We start from the raw sequence: 24,977 nt of genomic DNA, 5'->3' as shown, positions 1-24,977 counted from the left end.
GGTGGGACACTCCTCCTACAGCAATGGTGCACTGCAACACAGAAAATACATGATTACTTGGTTTTATCTTTTGTAATATTAGCAATAGTCTGAGAAATTTAATTGTAATCATTCAGAAGAAAAAATAGTAACTTTTCAAAGTAAAAAAGCTCAAAGCTTCTTCTGGAGCTGATCTGTAATATGCCTCATTTGCTGCTTTTGTGACTATCTATCTCTTAATTAAAGTATCAAGACTCAATTATATTAAGAACTATTTAATTCCATAAACTCCTGGGAAACTGTGTTTTTAGGGGATGATCAGTATATGTACAAGAGCTGAGGGTAAAACAAAGTACCAGCCATGTAATCTACTTGCTGAGTTATTTAGGCAAGTCCAGAGATACCGTATCACCAGACAAACTCAAGCTTGGTGGTCACACTGGAGGATATCAGGTATTTATATAACTCTCTTCAATCTTTATGGAAAATCCAACGGAAAGGTTTCTGAAATTTTCTGATTCTTGCTGGAACTTGGATTTTTTCAAGCCAAGCTCCTGTTTCCTAGGGCTATTGTCTTTCAGTAGAAATCAGCTTCTTTTCGTAGATCAGCCAAAACTAACTAGTAACCAGCTGAGTAGTTCCACAAGTCTGCTGGTATATGAAGTAAGTGATGAATATATTTCTTTTACCAAAATAGGAATAGGTGAATAATACTATTAAGAGAAAGCAAGTTCTTCTTTTAGCTAAGTTTGGCTCAGGAATGAAATCCAATTTATTTATCTGACGTGAATATTTAAAGCCTTCATGTGACATCTCCTTAGCCTCAACCAAAACTTAACTGTGCTGTTGACCTGCTACAAGCATTTGCTATTCAGATGAACAAGTTTCAAGAGTCTATATCACATTAAAGCAGTAATGTAAATGAAACAGCTTACCAAGACTCAGATTTAATTAGCTAACATCCATGCAAAACTCTGTGTCTAATGTTTCCTATTGTTTGGTGCTAGGACTTCATGATGACTTTTAACCACATATGTGTAAATTCACATAGGTTTATATTAGGAGGTGAACATACCAAATGAATTATTAATAGAACAGAAAAAAAGAACTAATTTGTTATACATGGAGTGAAATTTGTGCTTATATATAAGAAGATTAACTCTATGATTCATTGGGGCATATAAGGAAAATATTTATAATCTGTTTGAAGGGTACTGCCTCAGTAATAGAATTCAATAGGTAAAAGAAAATATTCTTTATTAAGACAGCACAGAGCACCCATAACTTATACCTACATTTTCTGTGATACACTTCTCCATTATTTCATAACTTTTGCTTTATCATACAAGGAACTTGAAAAGTCAGGGCAATATGCAATAAAGAAAATACACTAATAGCAGTGTTATACTGCTATTAATATTAATAGTTAAATACATATTAAGATGAATGCATTTCCTCTGCTGATTTCACATCTAAGTCTACCACTAAAACTTGAATTTCGTACCCTATCCATAGCATAAAGAATTTCAGTACAATCAGTTTCAGCAAAAAATTTGACTCAGGGAGTCAGGTTTTGCTCTGACTTTGACAGAGTTGTGCAGTGGATATGTCACTGTAAAACTTGTCTCAAGAAAGTTCCAAGTGTCATTTAGGGAATTTAAAATAACTATAGTTGAATCAAAGAAGAGCTTTGATGGCAGCTATTATGACAAGTTATTTAAGTGAAAAAATTACTGGTGAGAACTGAGGAAAGGTTCTCACGATAATTAGATGTAATAATAGAGGTAGCTGGCAGAGCAACATAGCATTTTAATTTCCCTACAGTTATTTTTGGACTTAACTGCCCCCCCCCCCCCCCCAACACCCAACAGATAATAGTCAGATCCAAAAGCAAACAGTATGCCTCTTCAGAGGCAAGGATATAAAATTGGTTGGTTCACATCCACAGTTTATGAGACTGCTCCATTACTGGATCATTGGTTAAAGGACAATGCAAGGCACTGGGTCAAAGATAGTTGAGAATAAATCCAGCCCCCTAGCAATGGCTGTTAGCTGTTTCATTTAAGATTGACATTGTCTGCTCCTATGTAAATAAGCTTCCTGTGAACAAGGATCAAATATGAGACTTACTTCATGCTTCCAGTTATTAATCAAATATATCTGGAAATATGAATCCCATGAGTATTTGCTAGTTAAAATGTAATGTTTTCAGTCTAGCAAAACTGTTAGTCAGAGGCAGCAAATTCACTTTTAATGTATAAATTAATGGTATTGGCTGGAGCTCCATTCAAAAACCCCAAATCCTGGATTACTCCACCAGATAGCAAAGGTTGCATATACACCCATAAGCATACAAGCAATGAGTAAGTAACAGCTCCCACTGAGAAAGGAGAGAGGCACGTAAAAAGTTGGAATGGCTAAGAACATAAAATATTACCAGCCTGTGTGGAAACAAATTAAGCAGATTTAACCCATACTACAATTTGTTTTCCTTTGGTTCAGGCAAGATATATGATTTTTATTTACAGAGAATGAATTTGAGGTTAGATCTACAAAGAAAATTAGTGAAATACATTTAGTAGATTTGGGGAGATGGGGCTCATCAGTGACTGTTTGGTACAGGGTGGAACAGCTTGTCCTCCTTCTGCCTGGGGTTGTTGGGCACTGCCAGAATTATGGTGATCATATTCCAGAGGACAAGCCTTGGAAATGGGGTAATGGGAATATACCTAGTACTGCTTCCATTGCCTGTGCAAACATCCTTATTGAAGCTCATAGCGGAAGGTGTATACAATAACTTTGATGATCAGACTATATATCTATCCATGACATTTCTCTGTCAGAGGATCAAAGGATTATACTCCACAAAATTGTGAGTGATATCTATTTTCATATCTATATTTAAGAATATGTAGCAATGCATGCCAGGATTTCTCAGTTTTCGTTTATTGTTTTGACATCAGCAAGAAAAAGTGGGTGTCTTAACACCACCATAAGACAAACAACAGATGATATTGCATGGTCAATGTTGAAACTGCATTGCCAATAAAGAGGCTCGTATTTGTACTTTTGTAATGAAGATAAACCATAGCATTTTTAAGTGTCCCTTTTGTTACTTGGATGCCAGACTGCCAGAGTTACAAGTAAAAACAAGGTGCAAGAAATATCTGGGATTCTTTTCCCTTTTCTTTTTTTGGCTGAAGTCATAACATCATTCAAAGTTTAAAATATGTAACATCCTATATGTAAGAAACAGATGTTCTAGCAAGAAGGTGGCAGTTCACAGATCTTGATAGAAATCCACTGAAGATAACGGAAAGCACCCACTGCTTTTGATGGGAAGTGGTCATCTGATCTAGGAAGCAGATTCAAAAATATACATATTTTCCTTTATTCTGAATTTACTAGTATTGATTCAGTGAGGGTGTGTAGAGGGGGCTACAACTGTGAAAAAGGCTGACGGTGTAGTTACTGAGTAGGTTGTCCACCGTAAAGCAACATTCGGTAGCATTATAATAAAGCCATGAAACTCAAATGGAAGAACATTCTCTGATGAGGAATGCAAATTCCACACTGGCCAAGAAAGTGTTAACAGGCTGCTGTAGGTTAAATTATCCCTGTCCTAATTTACCTGTGAAAGTTATTGCAGAGGAGGAGTGTCAGTTCACCTAACAGAAGCTGGAAGTCTCCTCAGCTGGTGCCTTTATGGAAGTCTGGAGTGTGATGGGCATGGCCAGGTTTTCTTATCAGACAGCAACTGCCAGTTATGGTTGCATATGTATATAATGTTTTTGTCGCTGCGTGGGACTGGTCTTTTTGACACAACAGAGTTGTAGTGATTCAATTGTGCAGGTCCACTTCAAAGAACTGAAAGCAGATGTAAATAATACACTTGGAAGAGGTTGTCTGTGGAGCAGTCTGCAATTTTTTTACAAAGTGAGGTGACCACCTCCACCGTTGCCAGGTCTTTTATTTTTCCCGCTTTTGGTGGGTCTTTGTTATGACATTCAGTCACATAAGGCCAAAGCCCTGTTGTATGGCAGTTGCATCTGTGCTGTTGAATGTGATGCTGAGCTGGTGGTCCTGGAAGGAAGAAAGTGCTGTCAGGAGGGTGTGCCACTTAGGCTGGGCAGTCCTCTGAGAAGCAGGATAAATTGGTCCGGGCACAGTGATGTGCTAATGCACGCCTCTAGTATCTCAGATAACAGCTTCTTGCAGTGATGCAGGGTCACATATGTATGCATTGAGGAATTTTTAGAGTCAAAGCATTTTTGAGTCAATTCACTTTGGTGCTTGTCCACTGCAGGAGGAAAAACATTCTTATTTGAGTGCTGAGACTTCTTTTATGATGCACAGAGATTGCTAGGGGCTCTTCAAACAAACAAACAAAAGAACCCTGAAATAGCTTTAACCTGCCCAGCTGGGAACATTGGTGACCAGATTGTGTCTTAAGTACCTAAAACATTTTTCCTGTTTGTGTTGTTCAGTGTTCAGCTGCTGCCAAGCCTGTCAGAAGTCTGTGCATTCTGAGACCTGAATGCTTTTGTACTAAATTTCTTGTGGCACCTGAAGTTCTGTTTCCGGATATGTCAGAAGCATCTTAGTGGGTCTGCGGGTGGCTAACCTCCAGATCCACAAAACCTTACAGGGGTGCACTTAGACTACGCTTGGATTGGCTAATCCTGTGGCCTAATAGGGCTGGTTGGCATCAGGCCCTTAACGTCCATACTATACAATTCTCAAGGGGTTTTGCTTCAGACAAGATCCTGTGGACTGAACGGTCAATTGTGGTCAGAGTCCATTAGGTGGTTTCTAGGGTCCATCTTCAGCTTGCATTTCATCCAGAAGGAACCCATTCATGTACTCCAAGGCTGTTCTGTGATATATAAACAGTAAGTGCGAGCAATTAGGAGATTTACTTTAAAAGTGTACACCTGGTATGAACCAAATATGTGGATGTATCTTTCGGTATCAAAAAGTGTCCATACCCAAAAGTGGATGAATTACGCTACAAAATGTAGCAAGTTTCTGCCAGATGATGAAGAGCTGGATGAAAAGACAGGACTTGTGTTTCATATAATGAAGAATTTATCATACTAATAAAATAAAGCATGCTCTATTTTTTTATTTTTTTTCTTTCCCAATAAGCCTTTGCTTTGAAAAAGTTGTTTTAATTTTCTGGACAGCTAGAGATATATTCAATGATCTGCTAAAGCCTCTCCTGCTGTTATAGGAGATAAAACTGTGCTATAGAAAAATACAAATATATGAAAAGAGTCTTCCATTTTCTAGTTTAGAACTTCTTTTCCACTGGCAAAATTAACTAATAAGCTTATTTAAATTCTAACAAAAAAACCTGTATTAATAGAGGTTTCTGTCCCATTAACCCAGATAGGAATGACTATTCTCTTCTGTGTAAGGAAGAGTTCAGCTGTAAATCAAATTAGAGGGAACACTGGACAAGCCATCTCCTTACTGCATGGATGAAGAGATGGTGACTGTCTTGCACAATATGTCTTAGACACGAATCTTCTATCAGAGAATAGTGAAACTGGACTTCTAGGGCTCCTCGAATTCAGAACTCATTTGTTTTAATCTACAGTGGTATTCAGGTATTTTTTGTGGTAACAACAATGAAGCCATGGAACAGCAATGCGGAAAGTACAAAGTGTCATCTCTTCATGTGAAGACCATTTCCAGAGATGAATTAAACACAGTTCCTTTGCCCAGCAAATGAAGATTTGAGTTGACCTGTATATAAATTCCAGTTTCCTTATGTTCTACAGATACTTATCCGGTGTATAGCCAATTATTTTGCATATCATTTGAACAAAACAGCCTGCTGGCAATGCACCTGCTCCTCTATGCAAAGACCTAAATGAAGAAAAGATTTGCACACAAGCTGTCAGTTTGAGTCCGAAATCTTAATACTTGAAAGTCTCAGGCGCTTAACAAAAACAATTCCGCCATGTTCCAGCAAGGTTTTGAGTAAACTCATACTTCACTCAAAAGAATCAGCAAGGAGTTCGTAGTAGTCATAAACTCTTGCAGCTAGTACCCTAGGCTGATTTTTAGTAAGAAGGATTCTTCATATTATGTAAAGAACTTGCTATAAATCCTTTGGATTGATTTGGTGGCAGAGCTGTTCTCCAGTCTTCCCCAGCATCTTCAGAAAATGATTCTGTATCAAAAGTGGCACCACAAAGTTTCAGGCAGCTATTAGCACTATAGAAGGGGTCTTTTATTGTTGAATCACTGCAAATATATGTAGTTTGGAAAAAACCCCATCATTTGGTAATGTAATGTAAGTTTTTCCTACTAATAGGGATTTTTTTAAACAACTACCTGGTGACCATTAATTCAACATTTCATTTGGGTGTGACTTTGTCCTTGTTTGCAAGCAGTTAGTATCTTAAAATCTGTTTGCCAAAACAAACAAACAAACAAAAAGCATTACCTCATTTCAACCCTCAATAATGGTGTGGCGAGCTAGAGGACATAAAGATATTTAAGGCTTTAACTTGACAAATTATGCACCCACGATTGCAGGTTAAATGTTAAACAGTAGCTGTGAAAATGGCCTTTCATTAAGGTTGTGTTTTACTTGGTAAATATTCCATGTGTGCCATCATACAGGGAGTAGCTCACCATAAGTTTCTTTTACTTCCTATTGGCTATAAGGCTGAATAGCCTTAACAGTTATTTTAAACATAGCTCTGTGTCGTGGTTTAACCCCAGCCAGCAACTAGCACCATGCAGCTGCTCGCTCACACAAACACATGCCCCCCCGGTGGGATGGGGAGGAGAACTGAAAACAAGTAAAACTCATGGATTGAGATAAAAACAGTTTAATAATTGGAATTAAAAAATAATAATAAAAAAATAGTAATGAAAAGGAAGATAACAGAAGGAGTGCAAAATATAACCTCACCACCTGCTGACCAATGCTCAGCCAGTCTCTGAGCAGCGGCTGGTCCCTCTCAGCCAACCCTCCCCAGTTTATATACTGAGCATGACATTCTATGGTATGGAATATCCCTTTGGCTAGTTCAGGTCAGCTGTCCTGGCCATGCTCCCTCCCAGCTTCTTGTGCACCTGCTCTCTGGCAAAGCATGGGAAACTGAAAAGTCCTTGACTTAGGATAAGCACTACCTAGCAACAACTAAAACATCAGTGCGCTATCAACATAGTTCTGAAACTAAATCCAAAACACAACACTATACCAGCTCCTAGGAAGAAAATTGACTCTATCCTGGCTGAAACCAGGACACTCTGCTACCCCAGTCTTGCTTAAGATTTATCTTGCCAAGGATGGAAAAGAGCATGCTGGAATGTAGCAACTAACAAAGATCTGAAGCAAATCCATGGCAGACCAGGCACTGTATATTTTTAGTGAGTACCACAGGGCACATAAGAGTTAGATAATAAAACCCAGGGATAGGGGAGTTGATCTGAAGCGCAGCTAGGCACGTAAGTTCTATTTAAATCCTTAACTGTTATTTTGAGACAACTTGCTCAGTCCCTCAACTCCATTGCACATTACTTTTGACTTTAAGGTCCTTGCAGACACAACCACTCTCCAATAGCCCAGATCTATCTCTGTTTTTAGCCTTGTCTCCAGCCACTACTTTCATGTGTTGTGTGACTGACGATAACCCTCCTCTTCATAGCCAAGGGGCTAAACCAGAAAATCAACCTAGTGTCAGATCTTCCCGAGTCTGGAGGATTTCCAACTCAAGTGTTCCACTTTGCATTAGAGTACTGTTCCCACAAGCTATATTCTATGTTATTCTGAGACAGATGCTTTTTTTCCCCTGGTTGAACTGTGCCACAGTGCAGGAAACTCCATGGGATCAGAGAGTCCTGAGATTAAGGCTCTTTACATTAAGCAGTTGATTAATGTGGACTGCTCTGAGAGCAGGGGCCAATAACTTAGACTGGACTGTATTATAATCACAAGTCATGGCCACAGTTATGTGAACTTTTTTTCTGGACCTGGGGTGTTTTTTTTTAATTCTTGAAATTTTCAAATCCTGATTTGTCTTAGTACAAAACTGGTGTTAACATCACTTGCAGCCTACATCCACTCAAACCAGAGTAATAGGTAGTTATTTGTCAAAGTTTTTAATATAATGATATTTTAGGTTTAGTGTGCATTGTGCACATTAATGGCAGGCAAATTTGATTTTGTCACATAGCTGACCAGAGGAAAATTTGATTTGAAAATTACTGTAAAGATTTCAAAAAATTATTTTTTTCACCACACTCTAATGGGGGTTGCAAGTTTTTACACCAAAAAAAAGGTTTTTATAAATTGTTATTTTCCTACAGAAAACCAGAGATTGCCTTTTCTAGTCAGGATGAATTGGGCAGTACAGGATTTCAAACTTTGCTGATACTGTTTAAAAGCATCTTTGAAACTCAAAATTTTGGCTTAAGTGATGCTGCAACATCTGAAAGACCACAAGCATGACATTTCTTGAAAAAACCTGTCATTAGCAACAATCCAGATGTGATTCCTCATGTTACAAGTACTGATAGAGTATATGGAAATGAGGCAGAAAGAAGTTTGGTTTGTATTATGTATGATAGGCTTCGCTATTATGACTGTAGTATAGATATGCTTATGCAACTGTAATTGTGCCTTGTTTTAGCTGTAAACACTCTGCTTTTGCTTGTGGACATATTGATTCACTCTGAGTCGTTCCTTCTCTGTCAGAGTTGCCAGCAGCGACAATTATTCTGAAAACAAACAGAACTGGGATCAAGGCTTCCACATTTGTTTTATTCTGTGGTTTCCGAGACAGGCAATCAGATACAAGGAGAGGTATACCAGTCCAGGTAGTTTTGATACTAGCTCTGATTCTCCTGGGGGAAGTTTGGCTACAGATACCACAATGGCACTTCTAATGCTTCTGATCCTTGCTAATACACTCCCAAAGGAGCCCAGAGCTGTAATACGAGCTGTGGGCGGGAGCCAGGCTATTGTAAGCAACATGCGTTTATAATTCCTCTTAACTTGATCAGTTTATGAGTCTTGAAACCAATTAAGGGCTTTTTTTTTTTGGCTGGCACAACTCTGAGTGGAGGACTGTTCCATACCTTTGCTGCTCTAACAGTAAGATACTTCCTTCTGATTTCCAGCCTGAAGTTACGCAGAGCAAGTTTGGCTTTTTTAATTTTCCTCTGCTGTTAACATAATTCTCATATAACTTCAGTAGTTCTTTTCTTCCCTGGTATTACATTAAACACATCAGGCTGCATGTCTATAAAGAGGACTCGGCTTTTGTCTTGCAAGTTTAAGTAAGTGAACCAATCTAGTCTATGCTTCTCTAGACATTCTTCCCCACTCCATCACTAATTCTAGCACCAGTTTTGTCTACATCTTTTAATTAAAACTCAATCAGACTCAAAAATGGGGTTTTATCTTGGTACATTAAGGAGTTGGGTCCCATTGGTGGTCAGTTGTCCTTGCATATCTCTGCTGTTTCACAAGCTTGCTCTCACATCCATCATACGCCAAACTCACTGGTTATGCAGCCATCAAGAAACTGTTGTGCTCAGGCTCATAGGGAAACTGAGGCTCATATGGAACATTATTTCAAGCTGCAGTGTATGCATAATGGTCTTTCATATCCACTGCCAAATAACACGTCCAGGGTTTTTTCATTCCACGTAACAAGCATTTTAGTTTTGCAGAAGAAAAGTTTGTTAGGATGAAAAGCAATGTGCTTGGGACCCATGTTGCTGAATTTCACTCTGAATCTATTAATTTATCTCCAGGCTGCCTGCATGATAGTTTGGTACTCCTGCTGCTTTAAGAAAGTCTTCAGATTTTGTCTCACTTCATGAAGCTCTTTCTCTCGTTACTTATCATTTTACCATTCAGATTCAGTGGTTAGACTCCTTTAAATTTAAAAAAAAAAAAAAAAAAAAAAAGAGCAAAGAAAGTATCAGTATTGAAGAATGTCGCTGAAAATGGGTTTCAAAAAACAGCATTGTTTTGCCATCCTTGGGGGATACATGTTCTAAAATGATCATCAACAGAAAACCTGCCCTTTACAGCTGCACTGTGTGTGAGTTTTACAACGAAAAGGCGGCAAGAAAGTATCTTTTTATCCTTACACATAAGTATAAAGAGATATCTATTGTATCTGTCAATAGAAAAAAGTATGTCCATGACCAGTGTGAGAGAACATGGTTCTTACAAGATACTCTCTTTACCAACAGTTGATGCACTTCATGGAAAAATCTTAAAGGGTCAGGGACAGGAAAGTTAATACTTATCTTCATATTGAATGAGTCCTTTCAGATTTGCACCAACATCCCCTGAGTCCAGTGGACTGCCGCCTCATGTGCACAGCATGTGCACATCTTTGTACTAAAATGAAGGGAGTTCAGTCTGTACTTCCTTTAGCAAAGTAATTGCACTGTACTGCAGCCAAACTTGGGCAGAATATTGGCATTTTATCAAGTTATATATTCAGCATAATGAAATTCAGTGAAAAATGCAAGTTGCCGTCTTTGACAGGATGGATTATATTCAAAGCCTATGAAAAGCAGAGTTAATGTGAAAGCCTTGATTCTTGATAATGCAGCTAGCTTGAAAATATGGGCAGAGCAATGTGAAAAGGAGCTATTGCCTGACTTTTTTAGTCAGTTAAGCACATAAATACTTATGGACTATGTTCCCATGTTTCACACATACTTTTATTACAGCTCAGGGTAAATGCAGAAATGAAAAGGAAAGCTGTAAAGTACAAGCTGGCAGAGGAAATACTTGCTAGTGTAACTGGTGAAAAGACCAAATCTTATGTGGCTAAAGCACCAGCTTTTCAGTTTCTGATTCCTTGTTGGAGAGTTGCAAAGTTCTGCCTCAAAATGTGAAGCCGAAAGTTACAGATATTCCAGTGCTTTATCATCAATACTAGCAATAAACTAATATTCAGGAAGAGAGCAAAATGTGGAGGTGAATGTAGATAATGCTACATCAGTACTGATTTTTAAAAATTCTTACTATTTCTAGCAACATAAATAGAACAAAGCCTCAGTGGAGGAGGTTCAGAAAGAAAAGAAAGGGGAATGTCTGCAACGTATCTTAAAGCTAATATTGGATATGGTCATGTATTTCTCTCTTGCTAGGGAGGACCCCGAATTGTGGAATTCAACATGAACAGGAGAAGTACATGACTAAGAATGTGTTCTTGTGGCAGTCAGAATTGTGTTTAGGACATTATGGTAAAGTTATAATCTTCTTTTTCCTACTTAGAGTTACTTTTCTGGACCACAGTCACTATATGCAATTAGTGATAGTTCACCTATAGCATAACTTAACCAATCAGATGGAAGTAATAAGTTTGTGCAGAGAGTAAGCAATGTAGTAGAACAGCTTGTACAGTGTTAATAAGCATACTATATGCATTTATGAAAATATTCTTTTAGCTGGGTATGCTCAATATGAAGTCTTGTTTCTTAATGCTGCCATTTTGGATTACATGACAATGAAGAGTAGGAGATAAACTCAGCACACAGGAATTTTGCTAGCCCAGATCTGAGCATCTTCAATTCTATGCAACAAAATACCACTAGCTGGTCTATAAAATGGGAGCAGTCACTACCTTTCCTGTAGATTGCTGCGAACAGCCAGAATGTGTTGTGCTGCCAACGACATAGTGTTTTTCATGGTTTAAACCCCTCCTCAAATACTAGCAATCTGATATATAAACAATAGGAACTTTTTAAGGAAAAAAAAAAAGCAAATCCATACAATCTCATACTTGGAAAGCAGTACAGACAAGGAAAAAAAAATAATGTTGGTTTTAGAACTACTTTCAGTTAAGCCCGGCACACAAGCCACAGGCAGTTCTTCAACTTCATCCAACAGGCTTTGGATCAATGCTGTTTATTAGTGCTATTGTTATAGTTTTCCTCAAATTGACACTGTAAACAAAGCATGATTCATTGCACAGGGCATTCGAAATTTATTTTTTCTGATGAGAATATGCTGCAACAAGTTTGGTTTGGGTTTTTTTTGTAATGCAAAGTCTACTCCAGTGCAAACAGTAACTCAGACTTCCCAATTAGACATCTATATTAATTTGATAGGACATTCGTTTTTCAGTTAACTGCTTTGTCAGAGTCTGGGAAGGAAGCACTCATTCTCTAATACAAAATATTGAGGTACAAGAGATCATCTTCAGTGTAATCTCAAGAAGAGCCTTTTTTTACATTGATCAGATTATTCAGTGTCAAAGAATGTTATATGAAACTTTACAAAATCACACTATTATTTTTTTGAGTATGGCGGCCCACAGTAGCAGAACTCATAGAGTGAACTCAGGAGCTCAAAAGTGAGTTTATAAACACTATGGGAGTTAAGAGATCCTTTCCATATGGAGAACTAGAATTCATGAATGCAATTTTAATTAACAGTTATTTTTTCCAAACCAAAGAGGAATATGACTTTGTTTAATAACAAGGCCATTCTGGCCTGTCTTGCATATTTGTATGGAGGGAGAGAGCACAGAACCTCTTTGTGCAGCGGAAAGGCCAGGAGGAATTGATGATCAGTTAATTTATTCCTCCTGTGCAGTGTTTTATAGTTCTGTGATATGTGGCCAGCACACTGCTAACAGCTATCAGAGTTGTTAATTGCTGACAGAGTATATCAGGTGCTACTGGATTTTCTTTTTAAGTTTTTCTTTTAGAAGTATCAGTAATGCTCCTATGTAATGATGTCTCCGTTCTGCCATTTCAGCACTGCTCTTCCTGCTATCATTCAGAGAAGTTCCCAATTTGTCACCTTAGGTTAAGCATCTGTAAATTACTGACTTTAATTTTCAGCGGTACTGAGATGAAAACATTGTCTCGTAGTTCAGAATAAAACTAAGAAAACCAATACCAGAAAATTGCCACTTGTGAAGCTGTGTGGTATTGTATCCTATTACTGTCACTTCTGCAGTGTGGAGAAATAATCTGTTTCAGTGATCATATGACTGCATTCAAAAACTTGGTATGTCCTAATGTCTTTTAGCAAGTAAACATTCTCAAGCTTGATACAATTCCTATAACAGTTCCCGATAATCACTATTGAGAGTGTACTTGTGCACAAGCGTTAATCATGGAAACTGCTGTGTTTTCCTTTGACAGACTTTTGCCATAGGTAAAAGTGGAAAAAGCAGCATTACTCATATAACATATAAGAAGCCAGATAGCTCAAGTGACTAGTAAATTGATTGTGTGTTGGTTTTAGTTCAATACAGATTTATTCCTGAGGGAATACTTAAGTATTCTGGAAACTTATATACTTCATGTGTGAATAGACTGATACCCTATATAAAAGAGTATCTATTTGTACACAAATACAATAAAATTGAGCCGGTGGAAATTAGAACAAAAAAATAGGAAGAGGGACCATTTCTTAGTTTGCTTGAATTATATAGCACCCAGTATGTATTGACATCATAGTTGCCAGAACATACATATTCCTGCCTCTGAGCTCTCCACCTAAATGAAGAACAAATTCAAACATTCAGGGAGAAGAGAGGAATAGAGGTTTTAGGTAAGCTAGTCCCAACAATGTAATATTAACAGATATTAACATCTTTAAAACATTACACATGATGCACTAATTGAATAGGTGCCTACTTAAGCAGTAAGCAACAAGATGGCAAATACATGGAGCAGATGTTTGTAAATCTTTGGAGAAAAGGGAGATTTTTTTCATTTTCTATGCAACATTAACCTCCTTTTCTAGATAATCTTACATGATCAGGACTGGCAAACACTGCCTCCAAACATTTTATGTCTTTCAGAAGTAGACAAACAGAAGTTCTCAAAAAATGTTGTAATACTAGACTTTTCCAGACTTCAGTGACTTAATTGTAGATTGAGCCTTCTGCACCTGTCATGGTTTGCTGTCTTTTTGACGTGGAAACTCAGACATGAAGGAAAGTCAGGTAAAGGAAAAGAGTAGTAGCATAAAGCTGGTCTCACTTCACCCACACCCTGTGCACCTTAGGGCATGCATGTGGACTCTGCATCTGGTGCTCCGTAGAGCGCCCAGGTTTATTCGTAACTTCTGTGACACTAATGAGAGTGCAAAGCACCTCTTTACCTAAGTAAGAGCCAAATACCTTTTAAATCTGCAACAAAGTACTTGTTTACAAAGAACATTTGATTGACCTGCAGATCTTGATTTTTTTAAAGGGCAGAGTTTTGAAGGGCAGTGAAGGAGAAGGGTGGGTAGGCCTTCATTCTGCTACACTCAGTATTTTTTGGCACTTCCTGCCCACTAGGTGCCTGAAGTTGGAAAAGGCTGTTACCTTTCCTACCAGTTATCTCTTCCTAAAATTCAAAACCTTATAAACAACATATCTAATGATAACAGGCTAGTCTTTAGAAAGGGAAGTAGGATTTCACCTGTGAAAAATCTACAGCATTGACTAAAGAGATCTTCTGGCACATTCCAGGAAGGTCCTCTTACTTCTGTGGTACGGGAGAGTCCACCGAGGCTCTGACGCTGCCTTTCAAAGGGCAGCGTCTGGGGGAGAGCTCTGCAGTACCATCTCCAAGTGAAGTGAGCTGTGTCCCCACAGCCCTTGGGATGGGCTGGGGTGAAATCTGGGACTCTCCTTCTAGCCAGCAGGAAGGGCTGACTGTGACCATAAATAAAAGCATCTTTCTGGGATACCTAGTGCCCCATGTGCCATACAGGGGAGCCTCAGGGCTCCGGGAGAGCTCCACTTAGCTCTAGGCTCCGGGAGAGAGTCTAGGTCCCTAAGAAAGCTGCAAGCTAATGCTAAAATAAACTAGGGTATTTAAACACCAGAGTTAAATGTTCAACTTCTAAATAGTTTGTGAGGCTGGTGGTGGATCCCAGTATGTTCTGTGTTTTGTGAGCTGCCAGAAACCAGTCAGAAGACCAGTCTGTTTGTAATTGGATCTTCTGTGTTTGTACACAATCAGTAAGTACTTGGTGTGATGTGGTTTCTCTCTGGGATGCAAGAGAAGTTTGTTATAATTTTTGTAAAGAGAGATGCAGCAAAACTAATAAATGTTTACAGACAAACTTGCACCAGTTAACATAAACTGCCTTAGCATCACATATTTCATTAGATCACCGCAGCTCCTCTGTATACAAGTTCCCAGTCAGGTGTTTGTAGGAAACTGAAGATTCACTGTAAAATTAATTCTCTTCACTGTTCAAACATGTAATTGAGAAGTAAGAGGAAACCCTTATCATGGTCAGACTGCCCTGTGAGACAAGTACTATTTCATCAAAGGAAAAATTGAAAGGGTATTCCATTATTATCCCTGTAAACATATTCTGAAATTATCTCAAAAGAACCTAATTGTTAGAGAAGTTGATGACAATCGACTGCCTTCAGAGAAATGTGAACCATTCAGCAAACATTCATTTTCTTTAAAATCCCAAGTTGTTCTGTCTCATGCAGCCCTTGTTCAGGCTGTGGTCCAGACCACCCTTAAAAGCCTGTTATGTTTCACTTGATTTTTTTATTACTTTTATTTTGTTGACACAGACATCAAACTTAACCTGAGTTTAATACCTGAGTTTAATGGCAATATCCTTCTTTCAAATAATCACTGAGTTGACAGGCATCAATAATTTAGCAAGTATCTGAGAGAAATATTTAGGAATATGTCAATATTATTATTGTTCAAAGTCTAAAAATCGCTGAGGGCAGGGTAGATCTGATTTATGTGAAGACTGAGATGAAGAGAGTTATGAGTATCACCTAAGCTAATGATGTTTGTTCCAAGCAAATTATACAGCCATTGCATTTCAAACATTCAACAACAAAATAATTTTGTTTCCATTTGGGCTATGAAGGCAGGATTACTGCTGCTTAACCATAGTTCCATATCCTGTTTCCAGTGATACCTAGGCTATTCATGTATCTAATTCTTTGAATTGTTCATTTACTGTGTAAATCCTTTAACATTCCTGGTAGTAGTAACTGAAAATACATTACAATAGAGTTTTAATCACTATTATAATATGTCATTTTTCTGGCTAGATTCCTTAAGCATGTCAGCCTTAGCTTTGAATGTGAGAAACATTTAAAAAAATTAGGGTACAATCTACTCTGTACAAAAGTGTGTACAACAAAAATATGAAACAACAGCAAACAAGAATTTCTTAGAGCCAGCATGTCCATTAGTCTGATCTTTTACAGTAATGCGCAAAGAAGATTTGGGAGTCAGTGCTGAAAATTACATTGCAGGCTGACCATACAAAGGCAGTTCAAAGACAGTTCTTCACTACTCCAAGACAATTCCATTCTGGATTGTCAGTAGATCCATCTTTGGAACAACCTTAGAATCATGCTCATGCTCACAGTGGATCAAAATAGGACCAAATTCAAATGCAACTAAATATATACCAGCTCAGCAAAACATAAACACGTTAAGTGATGCCTTAGTGCTTACATTCAGACCTACTATGCTTTCATAATTCAGAGCATTTTGGAAACCCATAAACAGACTTTCATTACTCTATGCTTTTTGTCATGTCCACTGTTTATGCAAAGCAGTCTTAGGTTGCAAGGTTATTAGGCGCCTGTGACAGACAGACTCATTGCTTTCCCTGTCACTACCACTCTCTCAGACTTTGCCCTCCTCACTGAATGGGATTTTTATGAGTTATCAAAAGACAGCGGGTGTAACAGTATGTGACTTTCCTCCCCACTTTAGTTTGCCTTCTGTTCTTTCTTATTTCTCTGCTACAGATGTGTATGTTTTATCTGTTCTATGCCCATCTGCAAATCCCTTAATCTTCTAGCTTTCTGTTTGGCTCTTTTCTGTATTATAAAAGCTATGCTTAATCTTGCCTGCCTTTAAAGAAAAAAAACCAAAATGTCTTAACTCTCTTTTGTCTCTCTGCCCAGGATGGAACTTTTTCTTCACAAGGACCAACCTAAACAAGTCTGGGCTACTAAGAGCAATTAAAAATCAAAGGTTTAATGCAAGTCTCATTTTGAGTTTGTGTAATTTCTGAACTTAGCAGCTATCACTCATCATTTGTTTTTTTTCTCATATCAGAGCCCTTGAATGTTCAGTAGTATTCTAGGTAGTGCTCCATTCAGCTACCGCCTCTCAATTTCAATTAAAACAGCTTTTGACAGCTTTTGACAAAATCTCTAATGTCTCCCAACAGAAGTACCAAGAAAGTGTCATTTTCTTGGTCTTTGTTATCTTGGCATATGGACACTTAAAATATTCTATTTGTGGGATATTAATTCAGACCCCACATAACTTTCTTCCTTGGATCTCTGTTCTTGCATATTCTGATCCCTCTTTTCTCCTTGGAGGCTACCCATGATCTTCAATCTGGACAGAGACATCTACTTTGTTTTGATAAATCTGACTGTTTATCAAGAGGAATTTGAAGTCTTCTACAGTTATACCAAAATTATTCATATGTGTTCCAGGACTGTATCAAAAGTGACATCCTGTCACGAGGGAGCTATCCTTTCCTTCCCCATTCTCTATGCCCTGCTTTTTGTGAGAAAGAGGTGTGTGGACTGGAAGGATGCAACAGTGCATGTCAGCCTGCTGCCTGTGCAGACAAATAATGGTAAAGGCCTCTGCGGCACATCACAGAGCTGACCTCCCCAGTCTAGCCCATCGATTAACTTCCTTCCTAGTAGCCTTGTTTTGAAGTATGATACACTATGCACCAACCACCCATCAGGGAAGCTGCAAAATTGCAAGCTTGGTTCTTTGATGTTAGGGCAGTCAAACTCCTCTGCCCACATATTTCATTTCCATATGAAAGGCAGAAGAAAATGTCTGCAGTAATCCCTGAAGCTAATGAACTATGGAAAGCAACCACATAGATTTAGAACTATCCAGTCTTAGGAACTGCACTGCCCTTTGCCTTTCCTTTTGGTATAGAAACCCACTATTAACAGAGAGCTTCCATTTCCCCCTTTTTGTGCACCTCTAGTGTCAGTGCTGGGACCTAAACCTGTTCAATTTCTTCTCACCGTGTATTCCTTGTTCCCTTTTTCTGCTTATACTGAGGACTTAGGTGTTTGATTCCAACTAGACAGTAGGTGACTTGTGCTGAAAAGTCAGTCTATTCTGCCCAGTGTCAGAGGACTATGCATAACAGGAACCATGAAACATCTTGCTTGGTTTCTTGCTTTAAAGGGTTAGTCCTCAATTTCACATTGAATGCCATAGTACAATAATGTAACAAAAAGCATATAAGGTTGCCTTAGATATAGCTTTGAAAAATTATGAAAAGAGTTTGCTTTTAAAATGTTTTGTTTGGTTCCAAACTTACCAAGCAATAAAATTTGAGAAGTTTTAAGAGCTTTCTAACATAAAAAACACTTGAATCTAATCTAGATATTATTGCATGCTCTTGTTGAAAATGTCTGTATAGTCTGAGATTACCTTAATTATTATCTTGTTCATTTTATCAGAGATTCCCAAAGCACAGAAGAAGTGCTAGAAGCATTACAGAATGTTTCCACTCATCTGCTTTTTAGAGGTGCTTACCTTCTGTAGTCATCATCAACTGCCAACAGCTCCACCCAACATAAGTGCGATCCAGAGTTTGGAAGTGTTCCTCGGAAACTTTCAGATTATGTACTTAGTCCTGCATGGGAACAAGATGTTACCTTGCCCTTGAGTACGATCGTGGTTCCTCAGCATTCAGGGGTTGATAGTCAGGAACCCTGAATCACCAGGGCCAGAAACCGCTCAGTCAGCCTGACCCACACGGTGCTTGAAGTTGTTCATGGAGCATTTGGTTGCTTCTGTGGAAGGCAGCACCTCCCTCTGTGCTCCTGTATTTGAGAATGACCATTTCACATTCAAAAGTAGCAGTGGCAGAATATTTAGTCTAAAAGGTGGTACCTTGCTTTTAGACGCTTAAGATGTAGCAGGGGCCATATATGTGGGGAGAGAGGGAAAGAAATTTGTCAGAAGCTAGAGGAACTGCTTGCCCATTATGAGCTTTCATAAATTCCCCTGGCCAGTCAAAAACTTTCCAGGGAGAGTTTTCTTGCCTGCAGTAACAACCTAGACTGCTCTGTACCTGCAGGAACGTATAGTTTCCAGTGAGGTAGCCACAGTGCACATGGATAAAATGAGACTTTCAAAGGACAAAGGACTATATGCTTTTATTAAATGCACAAATGCCACCATCATCTTTGGCATGTGACAGCATCCATCAATCGGTTCTAAAGCCATATGGATATTGGTAGGAAGAAATTAACATTTTTTATTTTTTGATGGTGCTTTTTTTGCTAGAGCTACAATATATATTCCTTCATTCTAAAGGTATTTTTGCCCACAATAAATTTTTTATATATGCCTTTTCTTAGAATTTCTTCTCCAGCAACCATTTGTTTTCAGACATAAACTAAGTAGAATTAAAAGAACCAAAGGAAACAGACCAGAGACAGTTGGGTTCTTCAGTCTGCTGGTTAGTTGCTCAAGTTTATGCTCAATTTGTGTAAGGTGCCTAGGCTATAAGGCATGATTGTTAAATTTCTGCTGCTCTACTGAATATATTGGACCAAACCTGGTACTATGCCAACTTATATCAGCAGAGAATTCAGCATAATATGCTCAAATTATTCTTTTAACAGTTTGACTTCCATTTAATCAACACAAAAGAAAAGCAGGACAGTTTAATAAACACATAGAACACCAATGTTATGAATAAAATAATTCAATTTTGTATTAAAACTCATGTAATTGAGTTATGTCTGTTCACTAGATTTCTGCCAAAAGCCGTCAGGCAGCAAGATGCTTTGCAGTAACACAAACCTAGCAGTTTTAAGTTGTCAAAGAGTTTGATGCAGTTACTCCATGGGGATATTTACATAAATGAATTATGTGAAGCAATTTTTGCTATTAAAAAAAATTCAGAAACTGCAGACAAAACCTATTTCCTCCACTTGCAGTTTCATTATTAACGCTGAAAAGCAATTCAGTCTCCATTTCTTAGCTATTACGATGAACATTTAGGGCAGGGAGAGAATTTTTTTGAGGAGAGAAAGACAGCTGTGAACAATAAAAATCCATGCTCCTATTTATAATGCAGCTTCCTCCATTGCACGTGCCCTTAATTTACATCTTGATATAGTCAGGAAGAAAGTAACATTGCTGACAGCTTTGTCTGCAAAACCAGACTTCTACAGGAGGGTAACAGAGAAAAGATCCTGGCCAGATTTCCATGTACCTTGCAGCAGTGGGAACACCATGCTGGGCTCTGTGTTCACAATCAGAGAAGTTGTAGAAATTATGGTGGATAAGTGGCACTGAGAAAACTGATACAGCAGAGCTCTGTTAAAATAGTGACATGCTTGAGCTCTTAAAGAAGTAAATATCAGTTTGATATAAAAGCAGATTTCAAGTTCTCATCCATTTAAATCGGGGTTTACCATGTTGAAGTCTTTTGTTCAATCAAGAAGACACACCAGTTTAACCATTAAGCCATAAAAATCACTGGGCCCCTTGCTCAAGTATCCAACCCCTTGCACAAAGCCAGATCAACACTAAATTCAGTGCCAGCTGCTCAGGACTTTGTCTGGTTGGGTCTCAATGTCTCTGAGGATGGAGATGTCACAGCCTTCCTGAGCAGAAAACCTGTTCCAGTGCTTGAGCATCCTTCTGGTAAAAATGCTTTCCCTGTGTTTGGTCAGAAAGTTCCCTCCCAATTTCAGAGCATTCTGTCTCATTCTCCCATTATGCATCACTATAAAGAGCTTGGCTCCATCTTTTCAGTAGTTTTATCATAGGTACTGGAAAGTTGCTAATGGCAGAGCAACCTTCTGTTTTCCAAGCAGAACAAATCCAGTTCTCTCAGCTTCCCGCTGTACCTTGTGCTCCAGCCCCTGACCATGTTGGTGACCCTACCCTTAACTTGCTGCAGTTCATCAATGTCTTTTTTGTACAGAGGGAGTTCCAAACTCAATGTGGTATTCCAGCTGTGATCTAAAAAGTGCTGAGTAAAGGGGAATCATCACCTTGCTTGATCAGCTGGCTTTGTTCTGCTTAATACAGTACAACTCGCTGTTAGCTTTACCTGCTGCCAGGGAGCACTGCTGACCCGTATTTAGGTTGCTGTCTACCAGGCTTCCCAGGTCCTTTTCAGCAAACCTGCTAACCAGCTGGGCAGTGTCCAGCCTGTAACGATGCAGAGGGTTGGTTCATCCCAGGTACAGGACTTTGCATTTGACATTTTTTAATTCGGTGTATGAATTGTGTGAATTCTGTGTCTATCCATTTCTGTAGTCAGTCTAGGTCCCTTTGAACAGCTGCCTTGTCCTTTATTGTATCATCTGCTCCAGCAGTCTTATATCATCCAAGGTATTGGTGAAGATACAAAGCAGGAGAGTTGACAGGATAGAACCTTGAGGACATCCATTTGCAACTGAATTTCCAGTAGAGACCATTAACCACTACCCTCATGACCCAGGCACTTTTTCACCAATTTAATCATGCATCCACCCAGAAAATGAGGTTCCATCTTGGATACTGTGGATGATGGTGTCAAAATGGCCTTGCTAAAGCCAAGATAGACAGCATACACAGCTGTTTGCTCATTCACACATCTAGCCATTTTATTGTAGAAGGCAAACAGGTCTGTTTACATATTTTACTCTTGGTAAACCTATATTAACTACTCACAGTCACCCGCTGAGAAGCTTGATTCTTTGACTCCTGAACATCCATGTAAGCATAGACATTGGCCTGTATTTGGAACTAACATTCATTATATACCATCTGAGAAGACTTAGTGGTATCAGTGGCTTCTAAAGGAAACAAAATCATCATAGAATTATAGAATAATTCAGGTTAGACAAAACCACTGGAAATCATCTAGAGCAACTCTGCCTTACCCTACTGAAGCAGGGTCAACCTCAAAGTTAGATCAGGTTTCTCAGGGCTTTGTCAGATAAATTTTGAACAGCTCTAGGGATGGAGATTCCACAACTTTTATGGGAAACCTGTTTCAGAGTTTACCCACTCTCACTGTGAGAGAATTTTTCTTCTTATAACTAATTGGAATTTTGCTTGCTGCAACTTGTGACCATTGCCTTTTTTCAATACAGTTTATTATAAAATGGCCAACAGCTAGGTAACAAAAATTGCTGAACACAGGGCTGTGTCTGAAAGCCACAGCTTTAGACTCTCAGCTCCTAAAGTTGATGGCTGGAAGGTCCACATGAGATCCACAGCCCAGATTCCTCTCACAGTAGGTCTCTCTCCACCTTTCAAAGTAGGGGTTACTCTTCATAATTTTGAAACAGTTTATGGCGTCGAACACTTGTAAGGAATGTGAAAGTCTGCTCTGCGTTCCCCACGTATGGAGTTGAAATACATACCTGTGAGAAGGCTACCCCAATTGTTAGGCTGTATTAATTCAGAGTTTAATTCTCACTGATTCAGAAGAAAGGATGCAGCGTGCCTCTACAGCATAAGGGATAGGACTCTCATTTAGGAAGTAAAGTTGAATTTTGATTTCTGCTCCTGGGACTACTTTTGCAGTTTTATGAAAAGTTCGTGTATTCTAGTGTTGGAGATCTGTTCAACTGTTACAATTATTTTTATTATTTTTATATCAGATCCTTTTGGACAAAAAGTAACATCTTAACTCCCTCAGTCTGAAGTTTGGGCAATGGAGTTCTGTACAGTACATATCTACTTGAAATGACAATAGTATAAAAGTATTTTTCATGGTTGTTTGGAAACATTGCTCTTTGTGATAATTTTCTTCCATTAGATACACAACATGATTTTCATGAAGTGGTTTTACTTCTTTTCTTTCTTCTTTCCTGTTTGGCTTGTGTTTGTCATTTTACAAGTCCATCCTGAACGCCCTTCCTCTCAAAGAAGGTAGGAATCCTTCTTGTCAGTTTATCTTCAACAAATCAACAGCCTTTCTATTTCTGTTCCCAATTCTAGCTATGGATCACTAACTAATATAGCTTTCTTCTGTATTGGAAAATATCATCCATCTGTCTGAATGGGGAAAAAGGACCAATGGTCCACACATCTGAACATTTTTTTAAATCTCAAATCACTTATTGAGATCTCATAACATTGTCATCTGTCCCAATCCATATGAGAGTTGACAGCTATACAGTATTTAAGATACTTCTAAGAGACCTGATTTGTTTTGTCTGCCTCTGCAACTGAATTGCTTTGTGTAGTGGTCAAATTTTGCTATAAATCTGATCAGAAGTGATATTTTCACAAGTTCAACCTGGAACAAGTTTCCAGACATACTCATTTCTCACTGAGGTAATTCTTAACCCAGTGTTATTACAGACTATGTCTTTCAGGGCTTGGCTTCATGGTTTGTGAACATCTACTAAAACATCAGTCAAACCAGATTTTCTTTCCTACTTATGCTTGTATATGCTTCAGCCCATTTTCTCTGACTGCAACACAGCCATTAAGACTCTTAGATAAGCCCTTCATTCTCCATAGCATTTAGTAAACTGATTGCATTGCTTGATACAAATTTCTAGACCTTCCACTAGCTAATATTTAAACAAAAAAGTGGAGCCATTACTTACCCTCGACAACCTGTAACAAACAATCAATAGGTCATCCTGACATTGTACACCTCCATTAGAAAAGATAAACTGTTCCAGAATATTGTGTGGAGGGTCTGCTTCTACTCTTGACAATTTTACACCAATGGAATTGGCTAGAGACTTTACTACCACTTCTTGTAATCTCTCTTCAGTACATATGATAGAAGCCATAATTACTACTGCAGTGCCAGTGGTTATTCCCTGATCTCTGTCCAAATAGAATTTTCTCCCAGTCTTTTCCTTCAGGGTGTTCTTTTTTTTAGCAACCAATTTCTAAATTTAATTTCTAACTGGCTCACCAGCCAAATGATTTAAATGGCATAAATATTTCTTCATATTTTCTGTGGTATTTGACCATTTATCTGTTGCCTAACTTTATTTGTCAAAACTCTTATTTACTTAAATTATTGGCTGTGCCATACAGCTGTCCCCTCTGGTTTGTGCTGTTTCTAAATTGCATGTTGCAGATTCAAGAAAGAGTATGCTTTGTCTGGCAGAAGTTTCCCATTAAAACAATAGGAACAATGTCACAGTCTACTATGTATTGATATTATGAGGACTGACAAATGAAAAAGATGCATTTTTTCATCTTTTTAATACTTTTAAAATCTAGTTTTTAAAAAGCAATTGTCTCATTCTGTTTCTTTACACAAAATATAGTGCCTTCTATTTTACTAGCAAACCTGTTAAAGATAAGAGCCTCTATGTTTTCAGATAAAAATTACATGACTCTCATGATCTTTCCTACTCACTTTACAGTTCTACTAATTAGAATGTGGCCAGAATTTAGCTCTTGAGTCACAATTGCATTTTTAACCCAAACATTTCTCTTATGTGTATCCAGTTTTCTACTGTGCCACCTATACTTGCTGGTTCAGAGCGACAGTAACTAGTGAGCTTTATGATCAGGAAGTCATTTTCTGACAAAATTCTGTCTTCATTGGTTCTCATTCTATTTTCAGAAAACCTCTCACCCAGTTTGAACTGGGCAAACTAATAATCACATACTGTGTCTGACAGGGAAAGACTCTCATGTGTCTATCCCAAGTATAGATGCTACTGAATAGTTTATTTGAAGATTGTTTTTACAGATAAGGAAATTTTACCTGTCCTATGTAAATGCAGAGAATGAGAAGTGATGTCAAATACTTCTTTCTCTTCTGTTTTGGCTGTTTAAATGCAGACTAAAAAACAGGTAATATCAGTCTAAGTACTATAACTCTGTAGCCCCAGTTGACTAGCTAGAAGGAGTAGACATACTGACTGATAGCTGACCTGATTTCGTTCTTGTCATTTGGCAGCATGTTGTTTGGAAGTGGAATAACTGTAAATTTTTATACTGTAATTTTGAAGAGATTCTTCAAGCGCACACCTACCAGCTGTGCTTGCCTGCCTTATGAGGGTCAG

The sequence above is a fragment of the Haliaeetus albicilla genome, chromosome 1, assembly GCF_947461875.1.
Source record: "Haliaeetus albicilla chromosome 1, bHalAlb1.1, whole genome shotgun sequence".
NCBI classification, from domain to species: Eukaryota; Metazoa; Chordata; class Aves; order Accipitriformes; family Accipitridae; genus Haliaeetus; species Haliaeetus albicilla.
This window is presented reverse-complemented; position numbering follows the sequence as displayed.